This window comes from Cupressus sempervirens, chromosome 1 (genome assembly GCF_028749045.1).
Source record: "Cupressus sempervirens isolate cs-2001-9-10 chromosome 1, ASM2874904v1, whole genome shotgun sequence".
Taxonomy (NCBI): Eukaryota; Viridiplantae; Streptophyta; class Pinopsida; order Cupressales; family Cupressaceae; genus Cupressus; species Cupressus sempervirens.
The window spans coordinates 373,444,688-373,464,266 of record NC_143118.1 but is presented as its reverse complement, the minus strand read 5'-3'; the positions used below and the strand labels follow the sequence as shown (position 1 = coordinate 373,464,266).

The 19,579-nt window shown below is 33.1% G+C and overlaps 1 pseudogene across 1 annotated transcript; it reads right to left on the bottom strand.

The window, feature by feature from the left end:
* Positions 1-12,907: 12,907 nt before the first annotated feature.
* On the bottom strand, positions 12,908-19,157 carry LOC149577798 (putative glucan 1,3-beta-glucosidase A; annotated as a pseudogene). The gene is made up of 8 exons (XR_016363923.1): positions 18,913-19,157; positions 18,662-18,781; positions 17,607-17,801; positions 17,328-17,483; positions 17,054-17,222; positions 16,578-16,730; positions 13,376-13,728; positions 12,908-13,286 (listed from the first exon to the last, which is right to left on the bottom strand). The product of XR_016363923.1 is annotated as a putative glucan 1,3-beta-glucosidase A (transcript).
* Between the last annotated feature and the right edge of the window lie 422 nt (positions 19,158-19,579).

Below are 19,579 nucleotides of genomic sequence, written 5' to 3'. Positions count from 1 at the left end.
AAATAAGACAAATGAGAAAGACAATGCCAAGAAGAGAGAGGCAACCCAAGAAAAGAAAAAGAGTTGAGACTAGGGTTGTTTCATTCATAAAAAAATTGATCATTGGGAAAACAAATGTCCAAATAGAAGCATGATCAGTGTGATTTTAGGAGAAGAGGCTATGATGCATGGAGTGAGCACCTTGCAGCTTCTCAATTTGATGCACAACTCTTTAAGTGAATCCAAGGTTGATCGACATGATTTATGCTACTTAGAGACCTTCTTTTGGGGTAGAAAGGTTATGATGATGGTTAACTTAGGGGAAACACATAACTACATATCAATGAGATAGGCTAACAAGCTTGGCCTTAAGATGGAAGAGATATGTTAACTAGGGAAACAATTGATTCAGTCAAGTTAGATAATCTTGATGATATCAAAGTTATTTAGAAATAGTTTTGCAGAATTGGCCAAGATGTCTCAAGGAGATACATACTTAGATGATGCAAATATATAATGGAGGAGGAGACCTTCGAACTGATTCAGCCATAGTGTTAACTAGAAATGAGGTTGTCCTTTGTGAGGCGTGTGGGACATGAAGATAGGAATAGTAGAGGCAATCTAGCTGAGTCACCTACTAAGACTATGGTGAGAGAATCACCTCATGGCATAACATAGGAAGGTGTTCCACTAGATACATACACAATTATAATTATCTTCCAACATTGAGAATACGACACCACTAAGCTTAGATTTGAAAACATCAACATCATTTTGGATTTTCTAGAGTTAGGTGAAGAATTTCACATGGACATAATTATGGACACTTGGGATGCTGACAAAATGATTCACTTCAGTGATCTATTTTATCTCAGAGATTGATTGGAAATTTTTTATTCTAGAGGAACCTTAGAGACTTCAAAAAAATTTGGTCAATACTCACTTGCATTAAAAAATTGGGCATGGGAGGATCGAGAAGATATACCAAGTGAATTCTTGCATGACAGACTTGTTAATCTGGTAGGAGCAGTTCATGGAATGGAATATCTGTATGTTAGATTTGGAGATTAGTTCTTTGTGACAGTGATTTAACAAGATGTGATAGGAGATATGTTAGATGATGTACCTGACTATACAAATCTAAACAACTTACCCTTGGAATAGGTTATCATTTTTGATAATGTAATGATATATGAGATAGAGACAATGTATTCTAGTGTGGTTCTAAATCCTCCACCACTAAGGATTGACATACTTCAAAGTATTCTCAAGAAACATAGATTATATGCAACAGACTTTGAGATCAACATAGTTGACTCTTATCATGATTTTATTGACTTCCATGAAAATTCACACTACGATTGAATTGTGACTATTAGAATAGCGATACTTTCAATAGTTTAAGTGATATGGTATTTGATGAATAGGAAATTGAAAGCTTAAATTTGGAGAGGTGTGAAAAAGATTTGGGAATCTTAAACTGATGCAATGAGGTGGTGCAAACCTGGGAGGAGTTTAATCCACCTATACCCACAATACCTTGAGACAAAGTAGTTCAAATGGAGGAACAAATATTTGAGATCAGATGAAGTTGGAACTGATATCAAATTGGATGTAGAGGTTGGATTCCCTTAGAGAAGGGACTCTAATAAGTAGAACTAAACCTTCATATTTTGGACCTCTCAGTACATTACAGGTTGTATAGGCATTAGGGATGTCACCACTAGTTTAGTGGGGAAGGATGCAAGGGGTCTGCATAATGAGCTAACATGGAGACTCATCTTACTTTATTAGGCCAACTAACTTGGCAATAGTTTGTCTAGCCAAGGAAATTTGGGACCTCACATTGAGTATGATGCCTAATTGTGATAATGCCAAGGCTAAATGATATGACAAGTGAAACTTGGGTCCATGTGGGGTTTTCTAAGCCTTAGTGTTTAAGCTCACTTTCCCTTTGAGACAATTCTTGGAGGCTAACCTTGGAGACCATTTAAGGCCTAACATTAATATAATGTGTGGATTTACATTGGGCACAAAAATAGGGTCAGACCAATTTCCATTATGCCTACATTGGATTCACCCAAGGAAAACCAATATAAAAGGAAGGTATAATGCATTCATTTCGCACCCAATTTTGAGAAAGCATAGTTTAGAGCATTAGAGAAGTAGATCAGTGCAGGAGTAATGAAGTGCAAGAGTTGATGACTTGGTCAAGTTATCTTGGACACTAGACTTCCTAGATGTATACTAAACTAATGATTATTTTGTATTCACAAGAAAGGAGATCTTTTCGTAATAAGGACTGTCAAGAGGATTTGGCATGTTCAATACTTGGTGGCAATCTATGTTCTTAGGCATTGGATCCTTACAGCTTGATTTCATTGCATACTTGCTACTCATAAATTAAGCATATCGAGGAGATTGCCCCACCCATATATTGGTTTGTGTTGATAGCAAAAGACATCATTGTGCATGTATGATTTGAATCCACATGATTTATATTTAGGAGTACCCAAATTCATTTTAGCATCTACATAAGAATGGGTTGGGGAAGGAGTAGTCTGATATTCATTTATGTGAGCTTGACTTACATAATTCCTTAAGAATAGTCAGTGTCACATGAGCATTCTCCCAAGGTCCATGACGACATGGAGAACTATGTGCAAACTTGTCTTACATGCTAGCAAGACAAGGTAGTCATGATGTAGCTAGCGGGTTTGCTACAACACTTACCTATTTTGATTTGACCTCGGGCCAACATGAGTATGGATTTCATCAACTAATAGCCCAATATCGATGATTTTTCCAATTTAATGATGGTTGTAGATCTGTTCAAAAAATATGATATATTTTTTTCTTATAGAACTCCCTGCATAACTAAGGGCATGGATGATCTATTTTTTAGGAATGTGGTGAATTTTAGGGTATTCCATTTAATGTAGCAAGTGACTAGGATCTACAGTTCACTTTTGCATTTTGACAAGAGCTATCCAAAATTGTGGGCACTTGTTTCTTGATGAATTTCAGGTTCCATCCTCAAACAAATAGATAGACTAAATGGATAAGTAACATTCTTGAAGATTACCTAAGGTACTTTGTGGCATTGGATTAGAAGAATGGTCTAAAGTTGTTGGACGCAACTCAATTCTCATACAATGTACAAAAGAGTGAAGCTTTGAAATACATGCCTTTTGAATTGGCAATAGGGAAACAACCACTTACACCCCATACTATGATGGCAAGTAATCAAGGACCCAACAAGAATGCTATAGAACTCCTTCAGGCCTGGAATGAAAGAATTAATCTAGCAAGATATCATTTAACACAAGCTTTAGATTGGATGGAGAAGTTTGTGAATAAACATTGACAAAAAGTTGAGTTTAATGTGGGTGATAAGGTATTACTACAGATAGACTAGAATTGGTTTAAGGCATTGAAAGAATTGAGTACTTCACTGGTGAGGCGTTGGGATGGTCCTTTTGAAGTGGTTCTAAAGATTAGCAATGTGGTATGCCGAATCAAATTTTTGCTACATATGAAGGCTCATCCTATTTTTCATTTCATGTAGCTAAGATGACATCATCCAGATGAGGAAGACATAGTGAGAAATATTTCAAACAGAGATCTAGCAAATGTAGTGGATAACCTATATTGTCAAGTAAACCAATTGTTGCCATTAGAACCTATATAGGAGGATAATGGTGTATCCAAGAATTATTATTCATGTTCAATGGGTAAGGTCGAGAGACATCTTCTCAGAAACATGGTGAGACTTTGTGGCATGACAAAGAAATAATCATGGATTTCGTCTCAAGTGGGTACTCCACCAACTCTTCATAATTAGTTAATTTTTTAGACCTCCTGGTATATTTCAAGTTATACAAGCATCAGGGATATCACCACAATTATAGTGGGGGAGGTTATTTAGGATATCCATTATGGGCCTACTTATAGGATCATCTTACATTTTTGAATTAGTTTTCTTGGTAACATCTTGTCTAATTGAGGCAATTTGGGACCTCACATTAGGCATGGTGCCTAATTGTGATACTGTCAAGGATAAAAGATACCACAAGTGCAAGTTGGGTCCAAGTGGGGTTTACTAAGCCTTGGAGGTTGAGCTCATTTTCCCTTGCAGAGAGTTCTTGGAGGCCAACCTTGAAGAGCATATGGGACCTAGCATTAATGTAATGTGTGGACTTAGATTGATCATCGAAATAGGGCCAAACCTATTTCCATAATGGCTAGCCTATGTTTCCCCAAGGAAAACCACTATAAATAGAAGGAATGACACATTCATTAGGCATTCAATTTTGAGCAAGCAAAGAGAAAAGCATTAGAGTAGTGGAGTAGCATAGGAGAAGTGAAGTGCAAGAGTTGATGACTTGATCGAGTTGTCTTGGACACTGGACTACTTGGTTATATACTAAATTGATGATCATTTTGTATTCATGAGAAAGGATCTCTTTTTTAATAAGGAGTATCAAGAGGATTTAGGATGTTCAATACTTGGTGGCTATATGTGCTTCTAGACACTAGATCCTAACCATTGGATTTATTTTTATACTGGCTACTTATAAATTGAGTAGATCAGGGAGATCGCCCCACTCATATATTGGTCCTTGTTAATAGTGTAAGAAATCATCGTGCATATATGATTTGAATCCACATGATTTATATTTGGGAGTACACAAATATGTATTTTAGCATCTGCATAAGCATGATTTGGGGAAGGCATAGTCTAATTTTCTTTTATGTGGGCTCAGCTTGTATAATTTGGGAAGAATAGAGATTTAAAAAAAAAAATCATTTGATGATGTTTATTTTTTCATATTGTAATACAATATAATAAGGTCTTATGCATTTCCATCAATTACAAAGGGGGAGATTATTATCTCCAACTGACAATGCTGTTAATGTATGTGAAACAGTCATATTAGTTGTTATGTTGTCATTGATATCAAGCCTTTATTGGTTTGAAATTTCTACTTTAATAGGGTGCCATATTATTTGATTAATGAAGAGGATTTGAAGAAAGTATAATGTGTTAGAATCTGAAAAGATTAATAACTGAAAAAATTAGTGCAAAGAATAAATATCTAAACTATGAATGTAAATGATACAAAATCAAAATAGCATCATAGAGTTAGTCTCCAAGAGAGCAATGTAAATGCTGGAAGCAAAATACCATTAAGAGGATGCAAAAATAAGAGATACAAATACAAGCCAGGTAGCATGCTTATATAGGCTAGGAAGAGGGAGGAGGAGGCAACACCAACCAATGAGGAGCAACCATCTATTGGACTAAAGATAGCAAAGTATCTTCCCAAGATAGCTAATGGATGCTCATATTTAGGAAGGTGACACCTCACAACCATTCACCTAATAAGACATGCTTTATTAACCTAAGCGAGATTATTAAAAGTGTAGGAAAAACATAGAAAAATAGGAAAAATAAAAAACTACACTAACACCCCCTCATAAGTGAAGCTTAGGTGGATGTAGAAATGGGTCCCGGCAAGTCAAGCCTGATGAGGTACCCATGTACATAAAATTCCCCCAAAAGAGAGAGAAAAGAGACTCCCCAAAGAAAATTAGGACTCCAAGTGAGAGGAAGAGCCCCCCCCAAAAGATGAAGCATTCTGCACCCCTAGCAAAGCTTACAAATTTTGTCCAGTAGATCCGCTTACATCGAACAAGTTTTCTTCCCTTAGGAAAATAGACAAGATCCCAAGTGTGGTTCCTCATCAAGGAACTATACTCTTCATGCATAGTTGTATCCCACTCAGAAATACTAGAAGCCTCATGAAAGGACTGTGGATTTGAGGCAGTAGCAATGAAGATATGTAGAGCATCTTGGAATTTTGAATGAGTCTGCTTGGTGTCTGTGGATCTCCAACCCAATCACCTACAAACTGCAAGGTCTGTCTAGCTCAAAGTGGACCAGAAGATGGAGAATCTAGAGGAGAATCATCAACCTGTAAATGATGACTAGGAGAGGAAGGAGGTGAGTCCTCTGAATCACTCTCTGCATTAGAAGTGGAGGTAGAAGACTGCTCAAGTGAATCTAACCCATTAGAAGATCTATCATGTATTCCAAGTGACTCCAATGTCAAAGTAGAAGGCAACCCTCTGACCATGCTCTGATGGTTAAGTTGATGCAAGTAGTGGAAGTTAAGATGGCCAAACCGCTCATGCCATAATTTTCTCACATCATTAGAGTGAGTGAGTGAAACATTCAAAGGAGGATCAGTAACAAAGTGAGAAAACATATAGAGTTGTGACTGATGATCTTCTCTCCCAACTGCAACTGTAGAATCATTGTGCAACTCACATATCTCCACTGAATCAGGAGTGAACTCAACCCTCTTCCCTAAACCTGTGTGAGTGATTTGGTATACCGATACGAGATTAGTTGACAATGAGGGTACACAAGAAACATCATGGAATGTGCCATCCCCCACATCAACAAACCCTCTCCCACACACTTCAACAAGAGTGTTATCACCCATCAAAATAGAAGGCATAGTACACAGCTCCAAGGATGCAAGTTCTTCCTTAGATGAAGCCATGTGGTGTGAGGCATCTAAATCAAGAACCCAAGTGGATGGTGAGGAAGCAACTGCAAAAAGGGCCTTGCCCTTTCCTTTCCCCTTGCTATTTTCTTTTTCCTTGTTAGACCCTTCATTAGAACTTTGTTTGATAGACTCAGGAACACTGATATTATTCTTCTCAAGAATGTATGTCAAGTGATCAAGTTTTTTCTGCAAACATTTATGTTCATCATGACCAAGTGTTTTACAATAGGCACATTTGACTTTTTCTTTCTTAGGCTTATCGCCCTTGGAAGATGGTGTATCAATAGTTGCTTTTGAAGAAACTAGTATCTAATCCTTCTTCTCCTTGCTATTCTTTTGTTTCTTTTCCTTACTATTGTTGTTACTACTTTGTCCTTGTTGTTCTTTTATGCCTTGGTTGGTAGCCAAGGCATGTGACTTAGAGGACATAAGAGTGCCCATCTAGATTAGCTTGTCCTATTCTTGAGTGAGATTGACAGCAAAATCATCTAAAGATGGCATGGTGAATTGAGTACCAAGTGCACCCTTAGTAGCATAGAAGGTAGAGACAAACACAGAATTTTTTGAACTTAGCTTAGAGAGAATACTAAGAATCAGTTGTTCATCTTTCTTTTCAATTTCACATTGTTTTAACTGTAGCCTTAGTGATTTTAATTTGGTGAAGAAATCTTGGATTGTGTTGAAATTTCCTGGACTTAAACTAATTAATTCAATTTCCAACATATGATGCCTCATTGAATCTTGTGTGCCAAATAGTGTTTCTAGCTTTGTCCATACTTCATTTGGTGTATCCAAAGAATCAATGTGAAATAGAAAGTTAGGAGAAACAGAAAAACACAGTGTTTCATATGCCTCATCACATTTGTTAAAACACTTAGGCTTATCTTCATCTTTAGTAGGTTTAGTTTCAAGTCTCATAGTTATCCTATTTAATCCAGCTTTCCTTAAGTGAATTGTCATGCGTGATTTCCACTCAAAGTAATTGTATGGAGTTAAGATGGGCATATTTGTTTGATCCATGATGAAGAAATGCAAAGAAGAAATGCCAAAAAGAAGAGAACCTAGCCATGATAATGTCCCTCCCCTTTTACTCAATCAAAAAACCCCCCCAAAGAAATATGACTTGGCACTTTATTTTAGTGCGTTTACAACTACCACTAGAAAGAAATACTTAGTGGTCTTGATTTCAATGCATTACAAACCCTCATGAAGAGCATATGTTGAAAGTGAAACTTATGCACAATAATCAAGGAAAAAATAGCACCACTATGATCTACTCAAAAAATTATGCACTTTCAAAAAAGAATCGCCTTGATACGAGATCGTATCAGAAAGTTATGATCCTATGAAGTTTCCAAAACGAGAACTATGCATAGTCACAGATGAGAATCTGTAATTTCTAAAGAATTCATGCATGAAAATCAAAAAAAACTCTACTAGTGGATAGAGTACAAAAAAATAGCCAAGTTCATAACAAGAATCATCAAAATTGGAGTCTGTATGAGCAAGAACGAGATATTTGAAAACTACATTCAAATTTGTGACTGGTAATGGAGAGGGGTATGGTTGTAGCTTTGCATGCTCAATTTTGCAAAATATACAACTTGCATGCAAAAACTAAAAGATACTCAGATGGTTTTTTGGGGCTGCGAACAAAACCCAGAAAGCATTTTTCTTGCTGATGTATAGAAGATGTTGTAGTGTAAATCAGACACCTTTAACAGTAAAAAATGGCTCCAAAAATCAAGAAATGACCCCAACAACCAAAATATGACATGAAAATGTTGGATCAGCTTCCTAAGTCCATCAATGGCATTCTGGAACCTACAATACTGATTGAAAACTCCAAATATGCAAGTTGGTTGTCAGATTTGAGATTGAAACCCCAGAGAAAAATCATTTTTGTCAAAACTTTTCTGATTCTCAAGATCATCCAAAGATGCAAGAGAAGAGCATACTTCATTTTTCAAAAAACTACAATAAAATATATTAGCCCACCCCAAATCTCTCAAATAAGGAAACTAAAATCTACTCTTGCACATAGAAAAGCTCTGATACCATGTTAGAATCTGAAAAGATTAATAACCCAAAAAACTAGTGCAGAGAATGAATATCTAAACTATGAATGCAAATGATACAAAATCAAAATAGCATCATAGAGCTAGTCTCCAAGAGAGTAATGAAAATGCTGGAAGCAAAATACCATTAAGAGGATGCAAAAACAAGAGATACAAATACAAGCCAGGTAGCATGCTTATATAGGCTAGGAAGAGGGAGGAGGTGGCAACACCAACCAATGAGGAGCAACCATCTATTTGACTAAAGAGAGCAAAGTATCTTCCCAAGATAACTAATGGATGCTCATATGTAGGAAGGTGACACCTCACAACCATTCACCTAATAAGACATGGTTTATTAACCTAAGCAAGATTATTAAAAGTGTAGGACAAACCTAGCAAAATAGGAAAAATAAAAAATTACACTAACATAATGATGGTGTAAGTGTTGATAGATGTATTGTATTTAATGAGAACTTGAATGAGTTAGATTCTAGCAATATAATGTTGGTTTGATTATTTTACATGATTTGATTAAGTGTTGATATCATGCAAAAGAAAGGGTATTTGGTCCATGAATGAAGGACTATTGTATTCACTAAGCTATTGCAATTGTCATCAAGCACCTGATAAAGAAGTAAAGGAATTGTAGTATTAATAGAGTAGTTGCAATGTCAATCAAAGCCTAGTGTTGGCCATGCAAGATATAATCTTCATGGAGCATTGGAAAGGTTAATAGTTTGGAGAATATTTAAGCTAAGACAGACATTTGATGAAAATAAAGAGTTTTTGAGAAATTTCAAAGATAAAGATGAAGTTAGTTATGAGATCGATGGTTGGAGAAATTTAAAGATCCAATTAAGGAGGTTTTAATATTTGAGTTAAAGTGAAAATTTCAAGGTAGAATGGTATTATCTAAGTGTCTAGATTCAATAAATCTGAGTTAGATGAAGATCTGATGGTTGTGATTATGCGGTAAAACCTAAAAGATTCTAGAGGAGCAACAAAAAGTTTTCTATTTAATGGATGCACACATTGTTCATTATTTTTGATCATGTTAAAGAAGAAAGTGATAGTTAGAAGGATAACCAAGAAAATATGCATTGTGAGGATCAAGAAAGACAAGTACTAATTTGATGTGCAAGTGTGTGGATTAGCTAGATGGGAGAATAAGGAAGAAAGAGGATAAATAGAGGAAAGAGATAGAGTGGCATAGAGATCTAGTGTAAATAATTAATTATTATTACACTTTACTTATTTTTACTTAGGATAATGTATTTTTATATTAGTTGTCACATAGACACCTAGGAATATGCATAGACATATGAGTTGTCTTTTTGACAACACAGGAGTTAGCAACTTATTAGAGCACATGGTGTCTACAACATCTCTTTCTGAGATACACCTATGTCAACTTATCCTCTCATCATTGCAAAAACTCTTGTGCTCAATGGAGGATAATCCACTCTTGGTGGACATGTGCTTAGTTGCGATGTTTATCTCTTTGACGACTCCTAATCATTCTAGTTACCTTTATATACAACACACTTCTAGTGTGTATTCATCTCATATCCAATTATATGATATCGAATCATGTCATATCCAATCATCTGATATCCATTCTCATTTGATCACTATTTGTCTCTCTTGTGCTATCGACTGAGCCTCTTGATCTTGGTGTTGAATTATTGCCTTAGGAAAATTCTTACATGGTATCAGAGCTATACCAAATTCTTATAGATCTAAACAAACAAGATATGCTAAAATTCAAGAAATCCTTTTTTATTACTCTCTAATCATTGAAGTACAAAATATCTTAACTTAGTGGACCAATAAATCTGTTGTATGTTGACATTCTATTAAATATTTTGTAAGTCCTTTAGATCATGTCATTCTTTATATATTTTAGGAGTAATAAGGTCTAGATGAGATTTGTTGAAAATACTCTAACATGGTCACATTAATAATGTGTATGTAACCTTTAATAATGTTGGCTTTGAGTAGAGCTCACTTTACAAGAGTGAATTTATTGGGTTTCTAATCTTAGATGGTTTTCCCTAAATAGGGATTTTAAATTAAATATGTGTATGAATATTGTGTGGATGCTTATTGTGTTTGATTCTTATTTCATGCTTACTATTTATTGTTGCAACTCATCATAAGCTAAAAGATTACTTTGATACTCAGTAGAAGAAGTTAAAAGTTTGTGGATGATCAAGTTGAATGTTAGATCTCATTTATGAGTTAGTGATCTCAAAGAGTAAAATGTTTAAGTTTTCAAAAAAATATTTTTGAGGTCTATAGGATAATTGGTTATAACTAATTCACCCCCTCCCCCTCTTTTAGTTATCTAACAGTGCTAAATAGTTGAAACTATAAGTTAGGGCCTAGAACTATGAGATCTACAAAACATAGAAATCATTTGGCCCTAGTTAAGGGCCGATATACATGGGCACTAAAAAATTATGCTAGGATCCACTTGCTAGAGGTTGGGTCACACTACACCCCTAACCTTAGGTGTTTAATCACAAAACATATATTAGACCTCTTGAGTTCTATGAAAAGGGTATCCAAATCTGCACTCTAATATATTTTCTGAGATATGTAACTTGCAAGAAAAGAGCATTTTTTTGTTTGGTCAAGAGTTTTCCTTGGTCAAACCCTAGTTTAGGAATTAACCTTGAAATTGAAATGAAGAATTCTAGTAAGTAGTAGATGTAAATCTAACATGAAGCAATGTAGACATATGCATATGCTCTTGAATTTAGAATATAATCAAGTATGTTGATGCAATATCCTTGAATCAACTTTAAAAATCATAGGAAAGGAAATTAATGTAAATTAAAACCTTTGTAAATGAATTTTCTTGAGATTCACCTTACGAAGGAGTGTGGATCTTGTAGAGACAACTATAGAAGATGCAACAAAGGATCTTGAATATATGAAAGGAGATCTTCAATGTTGAAATGTCTTTGAAAGACCTTGTATAAACTCATTCTATTGATTGATTTCTTGAATCCTTGATCTTCAATGGAGAAATTGCTTAAATTCCTTAAATGCTTGAATTCTTCAAGAATTCTTGTGTGTGTGTGTGTGTGTGTGTGTGTGTGTGTGTGTGTGTGTGTGTTGTATAGAGATTGTAGATGTACCAAATGGAGCAAATGAGGCACATATAAAGTATCCAAAATATAATTTCTTCCTCTAGGAAATGGGAAATCATTTAGCAATTCCTCATATCAACCTTAACATAAGGGCCAAGAAATGGACCTAAAAGAGGTCCTAGATTAGGGATGCACTGCATTCCTAACCTCGATATGGATGCACTATGTCCTTGACTTTGGGTAGGGAAATACAACATCCTTAACCTTGAGGCCAAAAACCCTCTGGATTACCCTAGGATCCAATAATAGGCACCAGTATTAGGAAATATCATATAGATCTCAAGAAAAATCTGTTTTGGTGTAGAAAAAATATTCTAAAGGATTGGAAGAAGCTAAAGGAGGACACAAGTGGATAGGTCCTAGCTCAACCTTTGCGCCACATAATAGGAATGGGCCAAGAAAGATCTATTAAATCCTACCTCAATTCTTTCTAGGAGGAACAAAATATGATGAGAGAAAATGGAGAAATGTAAATTGAATCCAAATATAGCATTAAGTTTCACTAAAAAGGTGATAAACCATCATTAAATTCAATGCTTCCATTTAAGATGCTACAATAGTCAACTACACAGATTTGAAAAATAATTGTTAAATTTTCAATTAAGTAATCTAAATTACATTCAAGCATTTATAACCTAAATTAGAATTTTTTTTTTCCCATATTTATATAAGAACAAACAATGAATTATTTGTTTATCTTCATTCAGTAAAGAACTAACATTTATTTGTTATTGAGAGTGGCTAAAAATGAATAAAAAATAAAACTATTCTATATCAATTTGCATACATATCTTAGTTGGAAAATTTACATAAAGAAAGATAATCTAACAATTTCATTAAATAATATTTCTAAACTCACTTCATATTATGATATCACAAAAGAGACTCAACTAGAATGCATTCTTATTCCTTTAACCAAATATAAATTGAAGAACTATAATACATACTATATTAATAATATCTTTGTATGAAAAGTGAATATTACTTTTTCTAATATATTTTGACAATCAAGTTATGAGTTATCAAGTTTAAATATTCTACTTTTATATTGTAAGAGATTAACTAAAAGAGAATTATAGAAATATATTTGATCATAATATGAACATTGAAAAAATATTCAGAAGATGACTAATAAACAAAATTATATAGCTTTTAAATTCAATTAAATGAGTTTTTGATAGTTACAAAGCTAATGCCAATTGTAGACATATTAATAGTACCATTAACATTGAGAAATTATTTAGTAGCTTTTCATATTTATCATATTCTAGATATTTGATATTTTCTCAAAGTTTATTATTTTTGTGTGGACTTTGTAGATATTTTTCATTTTATTTGTAGATATTGCGTTTGGATCATCCGTTGAAAGTTCCAACAATTTTCAACATTCTTGTAAGTCCAATAAGCCCATCCAAAAGAAGCCTTTCCATATACGTCCAATTGTGCTTCTCCAAATCTTTGATAGTCTGATTTTGATGCACCTTCCACTTCCCATTTTGATGTCCATTCTCCTAATAAATATAAATTGGAAATGATTAGTTTTATTTTTCTACTATTTAATCTTCTAAAAAATAAAAAAATATATGCTTTAGATTCTTACCAACATAGATCAATGGACCGTTGGTGCTCATTAAGCTACTCAAAGTTGAGGCTCTATCATTTTTAACATAGTCTATGTTTTGTTGCACTGTCATACTTTTAAACTTCGAGTCATCAAATAGATTATAGTAATGCACATCAATTACAGTTTTTGTTAAACCATTGTTCATTTGGAACAATTCTTTGGAATCAGCAGGACCAATTCGACTACACATCACCACATAAGCTGAAGACGTGTACTTTCTAACAGTGTTGTATCCATTTTTGTAATATGCAGTTAAGTGATCCAAAGCTATGGCTGTCCGAGGCTCATTCAATAATTCAATTCCCAAGAGAGAACTGTCCTTCGCATACCTGAATTCACACATCGTATAAAAAAACAAAAAAAATGGAATTATAATTAATAAATGCTTATAATATTTTAATAATTTTAAATATAAAGTATACAAATTAATAAGATATAACTAAATAAAAAGAATTTACATGTAATTTCTTTTTATCCTTTTAAATATCTGTAACATATATTTATAATAAAATATGAAACATCTTAATATTGGTAGTTGATTTTGTTAGCAAAATTAATAGAATCAATATGTAAGCAAAAGATGTGTATTGTTTTAATCTAAATATTTTTAAAAATAATCATTACAATTATTATGAATTTGAAAATTTGATAACTATTTAAAATCATATTTATTATTAGAATCAAAATAAATTTAATTAAATATTGGTTACCTTTTTTTGTTGTTTAACAAATTTTAATTAGATTATATAAGCAAAATTCTTATATATCATCAACATTAAAAATAATATTCTTTCTTTTTACAATACAAAAATGAAGTAGGCCCTAAAATCTATCTTTAGTACTATATGATTGAAACTAATATTTATTAGTACATAACTATGTTCCGTGAACATCTCATACTCTAAGATCCTTAACAAATTTATTTTGTGTCAATTATTTATTTATGTATTTTTATAATTGTTTACTTAAAGGTAAAAATGTACAATTGGCCTTACTTATTATTTTACAATAACTATATTTTGTTTTTTCATCATCATCAAATCTAGTAAACTAGATGAAATGTAGAGGTAGAAACTAATCAGATCACAAGTTTGCAAGCACATTGGATCAACAAAAATACAAGATTGCAAACATAATAGCCAAACATGGGTAAGAACAACAAGACAACATAAAAAAAATTAAACTAAATGATGAACACTTAATTAATTATTATTTTTAAATAATTAATAAATATATTATAAAATATGACATTTTGATTCTTAAGAGATGTTTCCCATTTCTATATTTGACACAATGCTTGGTTAAAGGAAAAGCCTAACATCATTAGGAAGAAAGGAAGCGTAATGTTAAGGCCTTTTCAAAATGATTTTATCTGACAACGTCTATAATAAACTTGGTTCTATATGTTGTTGGCATTATTTTAATGGACAAAAAAATACAAGATTTGAAGGAACACTTGAAATCATCATAATTATTTTATCATGGAGTTGGGGTGCAAATGAACTCCATTAAAACTAAGATCTTGATATTTTCATTGAAACGAAAGAAGGCTCATAAAGAATCTATCTTTGAGACAAACCTTTGTAGGTGGTCAATGAATATAAGTACCCAGGCCTTGAATTTAACAATGAACTTAGTTTGGGAACATGGATAACTAAAAAGGCTCGAAGGAGAATGGAATGAATTTCACTCTCTACAAAATAGAAATAGAAGTGTCAAATTTTAAAACTACATTGGGAAATATCATTTTGGGTTTCTAGTGGTTTTTGTTTCATTGTAAATTTTTGAGATATGGGGTAGAAATACTTTAGCAAGTGAATCCAAGTAGAGAAACTACAAAAGTATTTAATCATATGTAGCCTTAAAATCAAATCATATATTTTGTGTGAGATTTTCTTGGTAGAGATGAGGTATTTGTGTATTGAATTGCCAACTATGAGTCATTTTTGAGGTTGTATGATAATATTATAAAACATGGAGTTGTGTTATTTCCCAAAAATAGTTGCATAAGTGAAATTAAATATAAGAAATAGCACATGAATGAGACAAAATAACTAATGGTCAAATAAGTTGGATATTAATATAAGCGACAATCCAAGCATCAACATGGAAATAAAAATGTAGGTTCAAGGAAAATTCAAGGAAACCATGCAGATTGAGAATCTTGGGAGGAAAAACTCCTCAATCAAACATTTTAATCCCATGTAATTGATGGTGGTAGATGACTATTAGGAGAGACAAAGCTAGGAGAGGAGAGAGGGCCACTTGTCCAATTATAGTAGTTCAAAACCCTCGAATAGAAACAACTCTAATTTGAGGTATGCATGAGGGTCCAAGCTAACTAATTTAACCACCCTATTAATTTAAGGGTGATAGGTTAAGTGGGAATAGAAGGGTTAACATAACCATACTCAAAAGAACTTTATAGGAATGGAAATAAAATGGAATAGAAGAGTATAAATTGCCTAGATAAGGACTATTTTTCACTAGCTTAGATGTGAAATAGGAAGGTGGACAATACCTAAAGAAAAGTGGGAAGATAAAACTTGCTGCTACTGCAAATTTCCTAATCAAGATATATAACAAAAGATCTGAGTTATAAAAGTGAAATTGAGATTTAATTGATGAGCTTTTCTTACTATATGTAAAACCTTTCATTCATTCAATCTGATTTAGAATTGTATTCAATTTCATTCCATGGTAAGAGCCTTCAACACAACAATAAATTTTGAAGCGCTTATTTGGAGTTCAAGTTTACATGAACTTAATAAATAATAATAATCAACTACAACACAATAAGAATTAATCGTGACTTCAGATTTTTATTAATAAAAAAATAATAATATAAAAATAATTTATTGTAAGTTATGTTAGAATTGAAGTTACATAAAATAGGAAACAAAATTACTATTTAAAAGAGTTCTGTTTGAATTGCATTTTTTTTTCTTTATTAGATGGTTAATGAACTTGCATTTATTGCATTTATGAGTTTTTGACAAGTGATATGACCGAATATCTGGTCAGCACACACTGAAACTAATCCATTGGTCAACTAGTTATCTATGGTTGATAGGACATTGTAAATTCTTGACTATTGATCTTTATTACAAGAATATGAATGGGTATGGATTTAAATGACATCTTGTTCTTGAAAATTAAAAGTTTATAGAGTGTGTACCTGGAAGAAAGAAAATCAATTACTGAGATGCTTTTATCTTGGTTGGCTTGTGAATCCCATTCAATATACCCGTCTCTCGTTCCACTGTGTTCATCACCATTTTGGGAACCAGGCGCAGCATGAAGATCCACTATAATTTTAATGTTATATTTCCTGCAATGTCAATTCATTCTTAGAGATTTTCTAATATTCTTAAAATTTAGAAAATAAATAAATTATATGAAAGTCTAAATTATTCCACCAATAATATGGTTATGAAGTAAATTGTCACTTTTCAACATCAAATGTAAAAAGAAAAATTAAGCTTAGGAAAATAAGTCAATTTTAACTAGTTAACATTTTAAGTCTAGAAATAAAATCTTAGTGTGTTATTTAAGCCATCCTACTCAAGTTTTATATTTAGTATCAATCAACATTATAACATTCCTTCTCTTATTCTAATTTTGATTTGTAATAAAGACTAATTAGTAGCCTACTTAGCCCAGGAGAACGCGTTATCCAGAGCTTGAAGAGACCCTCCAACAAAAGGAGCTGGCGGATTTGGGTCACTTGCAATCCACCATCCAACAGGAATTCTGACGGCACTTATTTTATTTTGTGACAAAAAGCAAAATCACTCTCTGTGATGAAAGTATTCCAATGTTCCTGATTAATGAAATTGGAAAGAATCCATCAGTAGTCTGTAATGTAGAAAACAAATAAGATTTTAATAGAAAGTTAAAGAGGGTGTACAAGAGGATTTGTGATTACATTGAGGACTTTTTTTGCTTTGCTTCCAAGGCCATTTGTGAGCTGATACTCGCCCTGTAATTGCCTCCCAACAGTAGTCATCTCAAACGTTGCAGCGTTATTGTCCCACCCCGGTTCACCTTGAAAATCAGCAGTTAACTGATCTTTGGATTTTGCCTGCACAAAAAGTCAAATGTGTTACATGATCTCTTATACTAGGATTACATTAGCATAAAATAATGAAGTTCTTAGAGTTTCATTGAAAAATAATATTGGATATCTCATAACATTGTAAAGTACCTGCATGTACATTCCATTGAGAACTTTTATATGCACATGGGTTTTATTGGAAGGGTTCCTTATGATCTCGAATGTTTCCCATGTGCTGGGTGTTGTTGTTACTGCATTCACAATACCCCCTCCTCCATTTTGGGCTACCATGAATTGCTTATTGAACACTCTAAGTTGATAGCTTCCGTCTTTCACATGCCATATCTATCAAACATTTACATATAAACAGATATATGAGATCTTACAGGGAAATTGGTGCAGTACAATCTTTTAATAGAAAATGTTTAAATATTTAAAATTCATTAAAGAATTAGTTATTGGATTAATGGTTACATCTATTTATGTATCTCTGGTTGTTAAGAAAAAAGTTGATTTAGAAGAATAGGATAAATCCATTGTACCTATAGAACATGCTTAATGGTCTATTTTTCAAAAAAAACAATATATTATAATCCTTTAGATCTTATAGGGAAGGCACATTTAAAGCTCATTAAATAATTATTTAATGAATTAATGGTCACGCCTATTTATATATCTAGTTATTCCAAAAAAGTTAATAGTTATTTAAAAAAGTTAGAAGAATATGATAAGTTCATGGTTGGTTAATGATCTATTTTATCAAAACTTGGGTTAATATATATCGAGAATTAAATATATAACATCTATGTAGTATGCAGTAATTATAATAGCGTCAAAATCTGATGTGCCTTGTTAAATACTTAGACTATGTAAAATCACCATTAATAACTAACAATAACTTTTTCTAAGATTCATAGTATTTTCTATAGATTTGACTGAATTTAAATGTTTCAATTAAGAATCAATTCTTGCTTAGTTCAAGACCTCGATCTGATTAAGAAGCAAAGTTGAAATCATATTCTAAACACTTTTCACCCAAAAAAAATACAAATCTTAATCGAAAAATTCTGATTTGAGCTTTGTTCTCCACTATCATAGAATTAGACAATGGGTGAAATTGGTATAAAATCCTTGAACCCAACCCAAGAAACAAACATGTATATAAGAACCTGGGAATTAAGTTATAAGACATGGATATAACATACCCTGAAAGTCTCCCATTCGGATGCGCTATTTCTGTCCACAGCAATTTTACTCCCACCCCCATTTTCTGCGACTAGGTAGGTACCCAATGTCAGAGATTTCAATTGAATTTGAGTTCCATCCTGCAAGAAAAAACGTGTTTCAAGTGAGAAGACAATCACAGCCCAGAAAATCTCAAAAGAAATAAATTGAAAGAAAACTTGAGAGAAATTTCCAATAGAAAATCACAATATAGATCCAACTATATTCTTACCATGAGATCACCGTTTGGAATGTTGTGAAAGAGAGATGGTTTAATCCATCCTTCGACAACGAGCCATCCTCCCAAGTTTACAGACTTGTAAGGTGGCTGGGCGCAGGACCTCTCTGCTAGGAAACAGACAAGGAAAAGTAAGCCAAGACATAATAACTTAACTGGCCGCTTGTCCAAAGGACTCCACACTAAAATTGCCATTTCAAATTTGGCTAAAAATAATCCCAAGCCTGGGTACAAGAAAGGATTAACATGGATATCTATTTTATAGACTTAGCGGACTGCCATCCTTACACATCACAAAAAATTAAATTTAAAAAATCTAATTAATTTTAACTTAGCTTTGGTCAAGAACTAGGGTTCTTACACATGACTAGATGGGCGTTATCTGTCCACTTACATGTGATCGATGTAGGCTGTTTTGACAAGGTCAAATATGGCGTTCGCTTCATTTGCCGGGGGTAGCGCTGAGGTCGTTCGAAGTCAATATGAAAGAAGCCAAACACAGCACGGCATTTTAGAACGCTCTGTCACTTCAACGCTGCAAAATTTTCTCTAGTGCGGTTTTTATTATTATTTTATTTCGAGAAGTAATCGTAGACCGAGGACTCTGATATTTTCATGGGTGGATAGGGGGTGTTTGCTATAAAATAAAGGATAACTATAC